This window comes from Sciurus vulgaris, assembly GCF_902686455.1.
Source record: "Sciurus vulgaris genome assembly, chromosome: 1".
Lineage (NCBI taxonomy): Eukaryota > Metazoa > Chordata > Mammalia > Rodentia > Sciuridae > Sciurus > Sciurus vulgaris.
The window spans coordinates 72,940,086-72,954,542 of NC_136461.1; the positions used below are offsets into that span (position 1 = coordinate 72,940,086).

Below are 14,457 nucleotides of genomic sequence, written 5' to 3' on the forward strand. Positions count from 1 at the left end.
GAAAGTTTCAATCTCCTGCTCAGAAGGTTGAATGTTATTCCTTTGAGTAACACCTTAAATCTGATGTTCTAGATCATCTGTAATCTTTATCTGTCTGCTTTTTCCCCTCAGGATGGCTCCTCTCTTGCCTTATGCTTCAGTCAAACAAAACTATTTTCTATAGAAGTTATGTATGTGTTGTCTTTCCTCCATGACTAGTTCACACTATTCCTTCTATTTGGAGTATCCTTCACCCAATGCTTTCTTTTTTGTTTTACATTTTTAAAAATTTGTTCTAATTAGTTACACATGGGAGTAAAATGCATTTTGACACATCATACATAAATGGAGTACAACTTCCCATTCTTCTAGTTGTACATGATGTAGAGTTACACGTCGTGAAATCATAGACTGCACAGAGGGTGATAATGTCCCATTCATTCTACTATTATTCCTAGCCCATACCTCCTCCCCTTCCTTCACTCTCCTCCATCCAATCCAAAGTACTTCCATTCTTTCTAGCCCCACCCCCTTATTGTGAATTAGCATCTGCATATCAGAGAAAACATTTCTTCTTTGGTTCTTTGGGATTTCACCCCATTTTTTATTGTTTGTTTTATTTAGTTATACATGACAGCAGAATGCATTTTGATTCATTGTACACAAATGGGGTAAAACTTTTCATTTCTCTGGTTGTACAGCATGTAGAGTCACACCATTCGTGTAATCATACATGTACATAGGGTAATGATGTTTGTCTCATTCCACTATTTTTCCTTTCCCCTACCCCCTTCCTTCCCCTTATTCACCCCTTGCCCTCCATTATGTATCAGCATCCACTTATCAGAGAAGACATTCAGTCTTTGGTGTTTTAGGATTGGTTTATTTCACTTAGCCTGATGTTTTCCAACTCCATCTATTTTCCTAAAAATACCATAATTTTATTCTTCTTTATGGCTGGGTAATATTCCATTGTGTATCTATACCACATTTTCTTTGTCCATTCATCTGTTGAAGGTCACCTGATTTTAAATCCCTTGGGTATAGGCCAAGGAGTGAGATAGCTGGGTCAAATGATGGTTCAATTCCAAGTTTTCTAAGGAATTTCCATACTGCTTTCCAGATTGGCTGCACCAATTTGCAATCCCACCAGCAATGTATGTGGGCACCTTTTTTTCCCACCCTTGCCAACACCTATTGTTGCTCGTATTCTTGATAATAGCCATTCTAATTGGAGTGAAATGGAATCTTAGGGTAGTTTTGATTTGCATTTCTCTTATTACTAGAGATGCTGAACATTTTCTTCATATATCTGTTGATTGCTTATAGATCTTCTTCTGTGAAGTATCTGTCCAGTTCCTTAGTCCATTTATTGATTGCCACCCCATTCTTTTCATGCCCAAATTATACCCATTGTTCAAGACCCAAGGCTCATCCATAAAACTTACTTGGCCCCCACCTGGGCATTTATACCACCGACACAAACACTCCTGACTTTTTTGGTGCTGCTTTGGACGGCACTTTTCACTTTTCTACCTTTTTGGATGATCACATCCCTAACATATTATTGCTTCCTCCAAAGAGATTAACACAGTGTTTACCTATTTGACTCTAATTTTGATGTGATGCTGCTGGTGCTTGCCTGGCAATGAGAGGAAACAGCATCCCCTGGCTATGTCACATGCTGCGTACTTTTCCTGTTATCTTGCTTCACCCTTGAGAATGCTTCTGAAAGCCGACAGAACACAAATGATGGCAACGCCAGTATGTCTGGTGGACATCACACATGACATGCTCAGCTGTGGAGGTCCAGTTCCTTGACACACTTCCTTCTACCTGGGAGAGTACGGGAGGTCAAATGCCCTCCTGGTCGCTGCATGCTCCTCCTTGAAATTGTTGCCCAATTCCCAGTCCCTTGTGGCTTGAGCTTGGTGGGAGACTGCTTCACAGGTCACACCTCCCTGAGATGTTCCTGTGGCACCACCATCACTACCTCCACTACTGTTGCCACTTCTACCTGTCACTGCTACTGCCATCCTTCCTACAGTGCCACAGCCACTGGTTCAGGCTGCTCCGGGCAAGGAAGCATCGCCCTGCATTAAAAGGTCCTCTCTTGTTGATTCTCCCCTTGTTCTCCAAATGATGGGTCCTGCCTCCCCTGCTCTCTCTGAAGAGCCATGGGGAAACTCTCGGGGAGGTATGTTGCAAGAACATCCAGTGCCTCTTGCCTGCCTGCCCTTGTCCCCTGGGGTCAGGTTGGCTTCGCCTTCAGTCAGGTTTATCTCACCGTCTACATCTACTGATCAGAGGACGGATTTCCCCCTGGTGGTGGCTCTCATACAACAAGGACTCTTGCTATGGATTTGCTAGAAGCTTTTTATATGTATAGGATTCCACTAATTGTCAAGAAAGAAAAAAAGAACCAATCAAATAAATTAATAATTGAAAACCAAACATTTTGTTAAGAGTTCCTTGTTTTGAAAAAGGTGAAATCTACTGGACCCTGTAGACATTCTTTATCTGTAAAGTTCATTCATCAATTTGACACGTACATACCAAGTCCACAAAAGGAACATGTTCTGGTCCAGTGAGTAGAATAGACTGGAAAAGATAGACAAGATGCCTGCTCTCATTGAGTGTTCAATAAAGAAAAAATATAACTTCAGCTACTAGTAAGTGCAGTATTGAACAGATGAAAGTGATAAGAAGAAAACAAAGCCGGACAATGGAATAGAAACTAATGAAAGGAAAACATTAAGGAGGAGAGGGAAGGTTTCTGAGAAAGTGACATCTGGGCTGAATAGCATGTGAAGAAGTAGGGAAAGGACAGTCCAGCCAGGGGAGCAAAGATGTATTGACTCTTTTGTTGTTATTACTATAATGAAAACTGAAGCTGGGTGGCTTTATAGAAAAAAGAGTTTCATTTATTTCACAGTTCTGGATGTTCAAGGACCAAAATCAGGCAACCCCACTAGTTTTACCTTTGGCGAGGATCTAACAGCAGGAGCACATGTAAGAGATTAGTAAAAGTTTTTTTGGTACCAGGGATTGAACTCAAGGGTGCTTAGCCACATCCCCAGCCCTTTTTACTTTTTATTTTGAGACAGGGTCATGCTAAATTGCTTAGAGCCTCTCTAAGTTGCTGAGGTTGGTTTTGAACTTGTGATTCTCCTGCCTCAGCCTCCTGAGTTGCTGGAATTATAGGCACTTGTCCCTATACCCGGTGAGAGAAAAAGATCTCTCTTAAAACCGGGAAGGCATAAAGCAATTCAGGTGTGGGGCTTGCTTCTATAACAACTCATATCATGAGAGTTCAGGGATCCCATGAGTCCTACCTTAATCCTCTCTGAGGGTATGCCCCCAGTGATCTAAGGACCTCTCACTAGACCCCACCTCTTAAAGATTCCACACCTCCCACACTGTCACACTGGGACTGAGCTTCCATAAACCTTGGGGCTACACATATCAAACCACATCCAAAACATAGCAAGTGGTGTGGCTGGAATATAATGACCTAGGAAGTGAATCTCAGGAGATGGAGTCAGACCAGTCCAGATCAGAAAGTGCTTACCACTCCAGGGTAGGGAATTTGGATTTTATTCCAAATACAGTGAGAAACTTTGGAAGATTTTGAAATGGGAACAACATGCTTTGATTACATTGTTAAAAGCTCACTTTGACTGCTGTGTAGAGAATGCCTTATAGGAGAGAAAAAGGATAAGACCTCGAGAGTCATTAGGAGCTATTGTACCCTAAGTAAGAGATGATGTTTCTATAATTACATGAAATAAGTGTGTGTTCTATTAGATATGCCCCTGCTGATGGCCCACTATCTAGGATACTAGCTCTACTGTATAGCAAAGCTCGATGGCAGGGTCACGGCCCTCAGAGACTTTTCTATAATTGAATGGAGATGACAGGTAAAATTAAAGTGAACAAATGGTGATACTTCAATGAGGCAGTAAAAAATTGTCAGAGCTTAGCAAGCTCTCAAAAAATAGTCTTTGGCAGAGGTAAAATCTTATGAGTTGCCCTGTCCTAAATAACCATGGTGCTACATAAGAATGGAGGAAACCATCATTCTGACCTTGAATCATAGGAATATAGCCAAGAAAATTACAAGCAAATGTAAGCATAACTTTTCTAACATTTGCTGAGCACTCAGAATGTTCCAGGCACTATGCAGATGCTCCACCTGAATTGTATACTCTCCAGAACAACTTTGTGACAATGATTAACATCCCCATTTTCTAGATGAGAAAACTGTGGCTTTGGACTTGTTGACTTGCATGTAGTTATACACAGCTAGGAAGCACAAGAGCTCAGTTTTAAAATCTGATCAGTCTGAACCCAAGTCTAAGCTTATAAGGATGGTGCTAGTATTTTCCGGGGTTGCCTGATGGTTAGAATTGGCTGCCACATTTTTTACAGACAAAAATACATATACTCATTCCCCATCTCAGATCCTCCATATCAGCATCTCCAGAAGAGTCTGGGAAGCTATTACTTTTACAAAGGCCCTCAAGTGATTCTTCTTATTATATTATCTTGTTCTAAATATTATAATTAGTCTTACTATCCTCTAGGCCATACCCAACAAAAAAGAACACCAATCAATGGAGAATACAATATAAGGAATAATGAAGGCAGATAGTATTTTTCAGACACTTCTTGGAAGAAATAAGTTTGGGGCTGGATTTTGATGGGAATGTTTAGTGAAAGGAAGAAGTCATTCTAGAAAAGAAAAACACAAAGGAGACAAAGATGAGTCAGGTGTGTAGGGCTCTGATAGGAACTGATGTCCCAGGGAGAGGAGGTGATTTGGTTCAGCAGACTCCCTACCACTCAATGAGATTCAAGCAAGTTTAGAGCACTTGCTGGTGACTGAGGCTGTCTAGGTCCTTAGACTGATCTTGGCAGAGACTGTTCTGAAAAGACAATCCATAAAACAATACTGAATCATCATTCTCTTGAGTTCCAAGTGTCAGAAAGAAAACTAACCTTGCTTATCCAACTTTCTACAACAGATAAGTGACCCTGAAAGACAATTTTACTTGGAATATAATAATAGGAAGTTTTGTTTTTTTTTAAATGAGTCATAGACATTCTTAAGTTTGTTTCCAACTGGATGTTTAGAAGCCATATCCTAAATTCTTCTACAGCATTACCTTTAAAACCCTGTGATTCAATCAACAGACATTCACCAAATGTTGACTACCAGAAATTCCGAGCAGTACAATGACAAAAATGAATGAAATCATGAGGATTCAGAATCCAGTGGGAGAAGACAAGATAGCCAGATGTGTAATTCTATGACAATCCTGAAGCAAGATTGTGCAAATGGCTTGGGGCCCACTGCAGAGGGAGCACCTGCCTGGGGCAGTCAGGGCAATATGAATGGTTTTCCCTGCTGGGTTTTGAAGGATCCACAGGATTTCACCAGGAGAAGGAAGAAGAAAATATTCCAGGCTAAGGTGACAGAAGGAAGAATGACCCAGAGGTCAGTGCCTATTTTCATTGCTGTGACCCAAAGAGCTGGTGAGAACAACATAGAAGAGGAAAGGTTTATTTGGCTCACAGTTTCAGAGGTCTCAGTCCATCATCAGCCCACTCCATAGCTCTGGGCCCAAGGTGAGGCAGAACATCATGGCAGAAAGGCATACCAGAGGAAAGCAGCTCAGGCATGGCAACAGACAGCAGAGAGAAAGACAGCTCCACTCACCAGGGACAAATTATAAATCCCAAAGACAAGTGCCCCCAGTGACCCACCTCCTCCAGTCACACCCTATCTGCCTGTAGTTACAACCCAACTAATTCTTATCAGTGGATGAATCTACCAAATAGGTTAAAGCTCTAAGCAAATCATTTTACCTCTGAACCTTCTTCAATGGTCTTACACATGGGGGACACCTCATATCTAAAAGACAGTGCCTAAGAGGAAGTATTCAGTTCATGAATTATTGCAGAAAGGTCACATGGTGTAGTTCATAATTTTTTTCACCCCTCACAGTGTTTTAAAAAATTAAATTATTCATTATCTTTTAAGATAGGGGATAATTTATAAACAAATTTTTTTTTACTTCTTGGAAACAAAGACTTAGCAACACTGGGCCCACATTCTCTAGTGGCTATACTCAACTCTTTCCTAGTAACAGTTGCTCCCTTCAGAGAGGGCTCCTGCTCCCCTGTCTACCTCAGACCCACACTCTCTAATATTTGAGTTTGTGACCCTGGCAGAGTACATGAGGCGGCAGGAGAATATGTTGAGCAGGATTACTGTGAGAGTCAAAGATAAAAGCCTGGCTTGCTAAGCTTACTCACCCTTTACCCCAGGGGTGAAGAGGAGGGATGGCCACCGTCAGGTGGGGGAATAGTGAGAACCGACTTTTATTCTCTCACTCTTGCCCTCTGTGGTAGATGGCTTAGAGGCAGTTAGACTGAAAACAGAAATTATTCAGGAGACCACCACAATATCTCAGAGAAGAGGCAAAGAAGAGTTGTGGTAGGAGAGAGGCCATGGGAATGGAGATGAGGGGCAGAGTCATTAAACTTTTCTGAATTGTTTCATATGAAAATATTTAAACATCTAGAAAAATTGAAAGAATAGTAAAATAAATACCTACACAATCTCCACCTAGATTCCACATAGATTTAATAATTGTGACTATTTGCCACATACAAGTCTCCCTTATTCAAGGTTTCACTTTCTGTGGTTTTGGTTATCCACCACCAATCTTGGTATGAAAATTACAGAAATGAGCAATTCATATGTTTTAAATTGCACGTTATTCTGAGTAGCTTGATGAAATCTTGCACCATTCTGCTCTGTCCACCCAGGATGTGAATCGGGCTTTTTTTTAGCGTATCCATGCTGTGTACATGACCCAAAGTTAGATCACTTCAGCAGCTATTTTGGTTATCAGTTTGGCTCTTCCAGAACTGAAGTGCTTGTGTTCAAGTTATCCTTATTGTACTTAATAAGTGCAAAAGTGATACTGGCAATTAAATATGCCAAAGGGAAGCCAGAAGGTAAAAAAGGTGAAAATTCTCAACTTAGGTAAGAAAAAATTGAGATTGCTAAGACCTACTCTCAGATCAAAACACAGCATAGACAGCTAACTAGCTAGATAGGGGGAGAGAGAGAGAGAGAGAGAGAGAGAGAGAGAGAGAGAGAGAGAAATTAGTACTATCTGCAGTTTCAGGCTTCCACCAGGGAGTCTTGAAATGTATCCCCCAGGGATAAGAGGGATAAGAAATATATATTTGCTTCATATTTCCATACATGTGCATGAACTCATGTGCATACATACATGTAATAAAGTTGTTGAAATCAGCACACTTCATATCTAAAAATGCATCTCCTAAAAATAAGAAATTTCTTACACATAATCAGTATCACATCTAAGAAAATTGGTATTGGTTCCTTATTATCATGTAATATCCATATCAGTTAATATATAACTCATATTCAGATTTTTCCCAATTGTCTCTATAATAAGGTTTGTATATTAGGTGTCCCTCAAAAGTTCATGTGTGAGATAATACAAGGTTTAGAGGAGAAATGATTGGGTTACAAGAGACTTATCCCTGTGATCAGTACATTAATACACTCAAATGCATTAACTGGGTGGTAACTGTAGGCTGATATAGTGTGGCTGGAGGAAGTGGGTCCCTGGGGGTGTACTTTTTGGTATATGTTTTGTCCTTGATAAGGGGAGTCTCTCTGCTTCCTGAGTCACTTTCCTTCACACTCTTCCACCATGATGTTCTGTTTTATCTTCAATCCTCAAGGAATGGAACTGGCCTTCTATGGACTGAGACCACTAAAACCATGAATTCCAGAATAAAACTTTTCCTCCTCTAAAATTGTTCTTGTCTGGCTTTTTGGTCACAGCAGTGCAAAAGTTGACTAAAACACTCCAAAATGTTTTTTAGTAGTTTTGATTAAGCTAAGAATCTCGTGTGGTTTATACATTATATTTGGTTGCTATGACTCTTTAGTTTCTCCTTTTTTTAATGTTTGGAAATCTATTATCTTTTTATTGTGCTAAAATACATCTATAAAATTTACCACTCTTAAATGTACAACTCAGCGGCATTAAGTTATACTCATATTGTTGTGAACCATCACCACCATCCATCTTCACAGCATATTCTTCCCAAACTGAAACACTGTATCCATTAAACACTAGCTCCCTCCTGCAGCCCCTGGCAACCACCATTTAGCTTTCCTTTCTATGAACTTGACTACTCTGAGTACCTCACAGGTGTGTAATCATACAGGAGTTGCCCTTTTGTGTCTGGAGTATTTCACTTATCCTTATATCTTCAAGGTTCAGAAATGTAGAATATCCTTCCTTCATAAAACTGGATGATACTGTAATGTATGTACATGCTGCACTTTGGTTATCCACTCATCCTTTGATGGGCATTTATGTGGCTTCCATCTTTTGGCTATTGTGAACACTGCTGCTACCAGCCACCTGGACCTGTTCCATTCCCACCTTTCACTTCTTTTGGGTATATGCTCAGAAGTGGAATTCCTGGATTGTGTGGAAATTCTGTTTAATTTTTTGAAAACTGCCCCAGTATTTCCCATAGTGCTAGCACCAGTTTACACCTCCATGAGCAGAGCACAAAGGTTCCCATTTCTCCACATCCTTACCAATAGTCATTAATTTCCTGGTTTTGTTTTTGTTTCATTTATTTTAGAATAGTCATCCTAATGGGTATGAAGTGATATCTTACTGTGGTTTGGATTTGCATTTTCCTAATGATTAGTAATGTTGAACCTCTTCAAGTGTTTATTGGCCATTAATATCTTCCTTGGAGAAATATCTATTCAAGTTCTTCAGCCATTTTTTTAAATTTTTAATTTTTATTTGTTCTAATTAGTTATACATGACAGCAGAATGCATTTTGATTCATTGTACATGAATGGAGCACAACTTTTCATTTCTCTGGTTGCATACAATGAAGTCATACCATTTGTGCAATCATACATATACCTAGGGTAATGATGTCAATCTCATTCCACCATCTTTTCTTTAGTTTCTGTCAATCTAGGACAGACAGCCTTCTCTCCATTGATCATGACTTTTGGAGAAATGCAAAAAAAGTTGTCTTGTAGAATATCTTTTATTCAGGATTATGCTTCAGGTTTTTTTGTTTTGTTTTGTTTTGTAATTTTATCACTCATTGATTCCCTGAAATGCCTATATTTGAATTTATATCTGAAGACTTCATTGTATTCAAGTTCAACACTGTTGGCAAAAGTACTTCATAAATTCATCTGTGACTCTCATCTGCATCACACCAGAAGGATCATTATGTCAATTAAACCCATGTTATTGATTCTAAGGTTGATCACTCAGTCAAAGTGGTGACTGCCTGATGTCTCCTTTGCAATTGGGAAGTAACCTGTGTGTGACGATGCTTTGTCACTGGGTGTATGTCCTGTTCTATAGTAATCTTTTCCCACAGAAGATCTTTGCCTGAATCAATTATTACACTGAGAGTTGCAAAACAGTGACTTTCAAATATTATCACTCCTTTGACATCCTCTAGAGATGAGTTTTCCCTCATCAATTCAGATAATATGCAATTCTTCTTTAAAAGGCAAGGTAAATGTCTAATTCTTTTCCTTTTCCTTCAGTTTAGAGTAAGGAGTTATTGAATAGTGTTCTTCAATGATAAGTGAGGTTCCCACCCCTCTTTCACTTTTTTTTGAATATCACTGTGAACTAAGATTTTTATATATTCAGTGTTTTACAATCAATACAGACATGTTTGAATTGTACAAAATTTGACTAGTGAACTAGCTCCTGTGTCCTTGTAACATGCTCCCATAAGTCACTGAGTACTCTCTTGCTTTCTGATACAAAGACCTGCCCTAAACTTACCTTGTACTTTTCCTGTTCAACACCTGGAATTAGCAATTTCTCCAAAGATTCTGGTTGGTTTAAGTAGATAAGAATAAGTAGAGGAGCTGGGGTTGTGGCTCACTGGTAGAGCGCTTGCCTAGCATGTATGAGTCACTGGGTTCGAGTCTCAGAACCACATATAAATAAATGAATAAAATAAAGGTCTATCAACATCTAAAAAAAAATATTAAGAAAAAAGAATAAGTAGAAGCCAAAACCTGAGTTCTAGGGGTGCTCGTTACTAGAGGGATGACATTAATTCTATGTTCTTTCAGTGGATAGAGCTATACATACTTTTACAAACATTTTAGCTCTCTCTATATACATTACACACACACACACACACGTTTATATTTAATTCATGAGCCCATATTGATGTTTTCAATTCAAATTTAATGTTATAGTTTAAAATTTAATTTTTTTTCCATTTGATGTTTTAAAGGAAAAATGAACAGAAGTAAGTAATAAGTTAGATGTCAGAGGCAAGTAAAAAGAAGGACCTGAGAGTAACCTCTTCAGTTCCTAACTTGAGGACCTGAGCCTGGATGGATGCCATTTTACCCAAGACAGTGAGTACAATCCATAGAGTGGCAGGGCTGGGAAATGACAAACCAACTATCTATCATTCAGTGTTTTATTACCTATAAAACACGCTAATCTCACCTATTTGAAAACTGACATAAAAAAAGAGAGCAGTGATAAGACAAGGATTTCATGGATGTACAGAAATGTAAGCTATGTTCAAAGTACTCATCAAGAATGATGATAGGTTCTCTTCAAATACCATTAACAATTGTGAAATCTCTGTACCTCAGTGTGCAGATAAAGCTATGTACAGAAGTATAACTTATTAGAAATCTAGCTCAGGTGAAGGAGGAAATAAATTTTTAAAAATAATGAAGATGAAGAACTTCTGGAAAGTAAGGCAGAAACTTTAAAACCATCTCAAATTTAAAACACGATGTATTCATTGACTTGCACTGTAATAACAAAATACCACAGACTGGATAGATTAAATAACAAATGTATTTTCTCTTGGTCTGGAGGATGGAAATTCAAGATCAATGCATTGACAGGTTTGTTTTCTTTTGATCCCTTCTCTTGTTGTCTTTCAGATGTCCACTCTTTGTCTTTGTCTCCTCCATGATTGTCCCCAGTCTATGCATCATCTGTGTCCTAATCTCCTTTTCTTATAAGGACACTAGTCAAACAAGGTAACATTCTGAGTTACTGGGAGTTAGAACTTCAATATATGAATTCTGGGGTGGAGTGGACATCATTTAACTGGTAACACATAGGATAGAAAAAGCTGCCTGGTAAAGATATACACTTGGAAATGTTAGCAAGTCTTCTCTGTGGCTGGTCTCACTTCTAGCTGGACGAAGTTTGGTAGCATTATTTCTCCACGATGGCTTTAACACATTTGAGATGATGAATAATTAATCATATGTTCATCCACATTTCTATGGTCAATGGTGCTATACACAGAGAAAACTGGAGACAGAGGAATAGATCCACCCTGCTTCCACCAAGATTTTCTAAGGCTTTGGACTTGAGTCATTCTGCTTAGTTTGCTTTCTGCCAGAGGGTGGCATTTAATCATTGCCTTTTCTTTCTTTTTTCAGGACAAGTGCCCCAATGCCAACTGACTCATCTGATACCAGCTTTAACTGTCACAGATGATATGGGAGTGGCATATTTAATCTATCTTTGTATAGGAAAAATTAAAGAAGAGGAAATTGAGTTTTGTTAAGGATGCTAGAAGACTGGCACTCTCACAAATGAAAAAACCCCTGGCTGGGCTGGTGAAATGACTTCCTTGCAGACTTGTTCAGCTTGTTGAAGATACACCCAGGACTCACTCCTATCTCCCGTCCCAGTGTTCTTCCTACTTCACCACAACTAACTAGCTCTGTGTTTAATTTTTCTGATTAAAGATATTCCTGGAAGTATTGCTTACCAATTATTTGAAATGCCAAAGAACACTGTAGTATAGTGGTTAGGAACACAGCCTGGTCCAAAAAAGCCCATGTTTGAATCCAGCTGTATCATTCCCCTCCTGTACAGCCTTAGGCAGGTTATGCAACTTCATGAAATCTCAATTTCATCAGTGGAAATCAATTTCATCAGTGGAATGGGGGTAACAATAGCACCTACCTCACAGAATAGCTCTGAGGACTTCAATAAGTGAATTTCTTTAAAAAAATTAATAATGTTGACTAAACAGGTGTTATTGTTCACTATAATTGCCCTGAAATGATCAGAGTTCAAAATTTACATTCTGATTTCTTAGGTAAAATGAAGTAAAAATAGATAACAAATATCATGAATTAGGCGTCTTTCCATTTCATAGCAAAGTGGATGTTTATTATAATGTCCCAGGATTTAGCAGTTGAGCACAGGGCAAAAAGCAAGTATAACATGCAAAGGGTTCCACAACCCAACCCCAGTGATTAAAAATTGCTGCCTAGATCTTTGTGGTCTGCTCTGAAGAACGTACCTGGCGCCACTTGGAGGATTTGAGGCCCTGTCGCCGTACCTTGGTACCCCTCTCGATGGCAGTTCCTGAGACCCGCCCCAACCACACTATTTATATCAACAACCTCAATGAGAAGATCAAGAAGGATGAGCTGAAGAAGTCCCTGTACGCCATTTTCTCCCAGTTTGGCCAGATCCTGGATATTCTGGTGTCTCGGAGCCTGAAGATGAGGGGTCAGGCCTTTGGAGGTCAGCAGCGCCACAAATGCCCTGTGCTCCATGCAGGGTTTCCCCTTCTATGACAAGCCCATGCGGACCCAGTACGCCAAGACCAATTCAGATATCATTGCCAAGATGAAGGGCACCTTTGTGGAGAGGGACCGCAAGCGGGAGAAGAGAAAGCCCAAGAGCCAGGAGACCCCAGCTGCCAAGAAGGCCATGCGGGGTGGGGCAGCTGCTCCTGTGGTGGGAGCTGTCCAGGGGCCTGTCCCGTGCATGCCACCGATGACTCAGGCACCCCGCATCATGCACCACATGCCGGGCCAGCCTCCCTACATGCCACCCCCTGGCATGATCCCACCACCAGGTCTTGCACCAGACCAGATCCCACCAGGGGCTATGCCCCCGCAACAACTTATGCCAGGGCAGATGCCACCTGCCCAACCTTTTTCCGAGAATCCACCAAATCACATCTTGTTCCTTACCAATCTACTGGAGGAGACCAATGAGCTCATGCTATTCATGCTTTTCAACCAGTTCCCTGGCTTCAAGGAGGTCCGCCTGGTCCCTGGGCGGCATGACATTGCCTTTGTGGAGTTTGACAACGAGGTGCAAGCAGGGGCAGCTCGGGATGCCCTGCAGGGCTTTAAGATCACCCAGAACAACGCCATGAAGATCTCCTTTGCCAAGAAGTAGCACCTTTCCCCCAGGCCTGTCCTTACCCCTGTTCTGGGGCTGTTCCTTCCCCCTTGGCTCAGTCCCTGAAGGTAAGTCCCCCTTTGGGGGCCTTCTCAGAGCCGTGTGTGAGTGCGTGGTTGCCACACAGCATTGTACCCAGAGTCTGTCCCCAGACATTGCACCTGGCGCTGTAAGGCTGGAATTAAAGTGGTTTTTTGCGGTTTGGTTTAAAAAAAAAAAAAAAAAAAATTGCTGCCTAAGGAGAAAACCAAAATCCCAGAGGCAGTAGAAAAGGAAGTCCTGGGGCAAAGGAAGGAAGGAAGGAAGGAAGGAAGGAAGGAAGGAAGGTATAAAATCTACAAGCTCCAGCATGGGTGTAAGTCAGGAGTGAAAGAAATCACTTCCCAGCTTGCACACCTGTCCCTCTCACAGCTGAAACCAAAGCAAAGGCTTTGAAAGTCAAGAAGGCCATGCTGAATGGCATCCCCAGTCACAAACAAAAAAGGTCACATCTCACCCACCTTCAGCTAGTCCAGGACACTACAGCTCTCAAGGCAGACCAGACACGTACTGAAGAGCACCCTCAGGAGCCACTGTGCCAAACAGTTTCCTCTGACCACTGAATCAGCCATGGAGAACATAGAGGAAAATGAGCAGCTTGTGTTCATTATGGATGCCAAAGCCAAAGCAGGCTGTGAAGAAGCTGTGACACCAACATGGCCAAGGTCAGTGCCCTAATAAACCTGCTCAGAGAAGGCTTATCTTTTACTGGTTCCCTATTATAGTAGTTTGGATGTTAACAATGAAATTGAGAACATCTACCCTGAGACCACCTAGCAAGTTCTAAATGCCAACTTTCTCACCATTTAACAAAAATTAGCAAGACCACTTTCCAAATAAAAGAATGAAGTTACTATACCCAAGGAAAGTAAAAGATGTTTTCAGCGAGGAAGACTCCTTGTCTTTCAAAGCCTGGGGTCAGTTAACATGAAGAGGTTTGTGCTGATGAAGGAACTGGCCATCCTCTTTCCTTGACTCACATGAAACACCAGCTAGTCACTGGGTCCTTGTACTTGAGTTGGCCGCTGTGTTAATTTTCATTAATATGTGATTTCTCTAACATTTGGAATCTAGAGCCCAGCTGGAAAAGCTGTCATTTAAAATTAATGGAATGCTAATT

At 40.6% G+C, this 14,457-nt stretch overlaps 1 protein-coding gene and 1 pseudogene across 4 annotated transcripts in view; one reads left to right on the top strand and one right to left on the bottom strand.

Moving 5' to 3' along the window:
- The window catches only part of LOC306661163 (uncharacterized protein), a 102,242-nt gene that overhangs the window by 27,871 nt on the left and 59,914 nt on the right, over positions 1-14,457 (bottom strand). The gene's annotated exons all lie outside the window — the stretch shown is intronic.
- LOC306659633 (U1 small nuclear ribonucleoprotein A-like) lies at positions 12,380-13,500 on the top strand (annotated as a pseudogene). The gene has a single exon. The product of its transcript is annotated as a U1 small nuclear ribonucleoprotein A-like (transcript).